Source organism: Silene latifolia, chromosome 11 (assembly GCF_048544455.1).
Source record: "Silene latifolia isolate original U9 population chromosome 11, ASM4854445v1, whole genome shotgun sequence".
Classification (NCBI taxonomy): domain Eukaryota; kingdom Viridiplantae; phylum Streptophyta; class Magnoliopsida; order Caryophyllales; family Caryophyllaceae; genus Silene; species Silene latifolia.
Genome location: NC_133536.1, coordinates 100151002 through 100153437, shown reverse-complemented (window position 1 = coordinate 100153437; position 2436 = coordinate 100151002). Strand labels below are relative to the sequence as shown.

General features: G+C 43.8%; 1 non-coding gene across 1 annotated transcript; it reads left to right on the top strand.

The window, feature by feature from the left end:
• Window positions 1-1429: 1429 nt before the first annotated feature.
• On the top strand, window positions 1430-1536 carry LOC141615872 (small nucleolar RNA R71). Its single transcript, XR_012530261.1, has one exon. It is a non-coding gene; the product is annotated as a small nucleolar RNA R71 (small nucleolar RNA).
• The last annotated feature ends 900 nt before the right edge of the window (window positions 1537-2436 follow it).

Here is a 2436-nt window from a genome sequence, read left to right as displayed (position 1 = left end):
TGACTTCTTTTTAGACAAAAGTTGCTTCATAAATTTCATGTAAGCAGGCACTTGATTAACTAACTCAAGAAAAGGAACTTGTACGTTTAACCTACGAATAACATTTTCAAATTTGTTAAACGATACCTGTTCCTTCGTCGGCACCAATCTCTCTGGATAAGGGGCTGAAAGAAGTAACTTAGCCCTCTCCTCTAAATCTCTCATGCCGGCATCGGTGGATTTAGGCTGAAAATCCACTACCTTGTCTTTGTTGTAGCTTGACCCTTTTTCAGACCGTCTAAAAAATGAACCATTAATCGTCATCGGGTCATACTTTGGAACTGGAACAGACCCATCAGCATTTGGGTCTTGCCTTAATATTTTCGGAGTAGTCGTACCCCGAAACAAGTGATCCCTCAAGTTATTAGGCATTGGAGGACGAAAAGGTTCACCATCAGCAGCGTTGTCAGTCGATCGACCATGAATGTCAGTCGATCGACTGACTTCTACAGGAACAGAAGCTGTTTCACTTCGCGGACTGGTCGATCGACTGGGTATGTCAGTCGATCGACTGACATACCTGCTGATCGTCTTTTTCTTGCTATTATTCGTCACTAACTTCTTCTTGCTTGGTTCCGCCTCATCCTTTTCAGTGACATCCTCGACCATAGCGGGCCCCTCAAGGGTGGACCCACTCCTCAAAGTGATAGCATTAAGGGTCTCCTTTTGATCCGTTTGCGATGGTAAATGCCCCGGAGCTCGAGTTGCACTCTTGCTAGCCAATTGAGCAATTTGGCTCTCAAACATCTTCATCCCGGCCTCTCTAGCTTGAGACTCCTTCAGTAACAAGTTTTTCAACTCAGTAAAATCGGAACCATGGGACTGCTGATGCTACTGAGGGACATACGAAGGCTTTTGATATGGCTGCTGCTGCTTATGAGGGGGCACATAATTGTGCTGCTGCTGCTGCTGTGGAGGTGGAGTCATATTTTGGACATTTTGGCTACTCCACCTCAAGTTCGGATGAAAATTCGGCTCATAATAGGTGTTTGTCTGCCTATAATGTTGAAAAGCAGCACAAGACTCGTAGGGAACGCTGCAGCTGTCTGCAGCATGTCCTTCTCCTCCACATCTCTTGCAGACGAAAGGACCGTCTGAAACAGCATTCATATGATAGATCCCTCCTTTTGAGGCTCCTCCCAACTCGTACTTAACAAATCTCGCCGTAAGAGCCTCTAATGCAGCTACAGAAGGGGATTCGGCACTTCTCCTTTGATTTCCCCTGGAATTTCCATACTCAGCTTTATGGGTGGCCAAATCATCAATAATTTTCCACCCTTTTGTTTCTCCAACATTCTCCTGGAACTTACCACTAACCGCCGCGTCCAGGATAGCTCTCTGATCGTCATAGAGCCCATTATAAAACTGATTGCATAGGCTCCACTTCTCAAACCCATGGTGTGGAATAGTTCGTACCAGCTTCTTGAAACGGACCCATGCCTCATGGAAGTTCTCATCAGGACCCTGTTTAAAGCTCGTGATCTGAGCTCTAATGGCATTGGTCTTCGAGATAGAGAAATATTTCTTGTAAAATGCTAGGGCCAGCGAATTCCAATCAGTTATCCCGTTAGCAGCTCGATCCAGGTCCCGGTACCACTCCCTTGCAGCATCACGAAGAGAGAATATGAACATGGTCTCCTTCACCTGGTCCTGGGTCACACCGGTTGGTGGGGGTATGGAACAACAATAATCAATGAATGTCTCCATATGTTTGGCTGCATCTTCATTTGCAGCTCCCCCGAACTGGTTCCTCTCAACCAAGTTGATATAAGACGGTTTCGGCTCGAATTTTCTCTCCGTCCCTGGTAATGCGAATCCCTTATAGAGATTATCAGCTGTCGGCTCGGAGTGACTGGTGGTCGCGTATACTAAATCTTTCGGTAACTTGTCGTTAGGAGCACCTAGACCAAAACACAATTTATAACTTCACAAACAACTCTACAATTAGTAAAGAGGCAAGTAAAGGTCGGATCCCAAGGGACGGGAATTGAGATGAGATTTCTATTGCAACTAGTGGTGTCTTAGGGGTGTCACAATTGGGGTTGATGTAGAAGGTCACTAAACTAAATAACAATGAAAGTAAACAAGCAAGATGAATTAAAAGGGTTGTAAACAATTGATAAAAAGCACTAGGGTATCATGGGGTCATAGGGGATTCATGGGAATTGATCATACAAACATGTTCTCAAATTATAAGCAAGCAATTATTGTTGTGATGGATTGAGTTGGTTTATATCTTACAATCCTAGGAAAGTTTGGGTCCCGGAGCCAAATCGATTAGATGTGGGGTAATATCCGTATAAGACCCTTTAAATTTAAGGATTATAACGTAAATTTAACATGTGAAATATGGTCATAAACGAAATACAATAGAAAAACGATAAAGATTAAGAATCA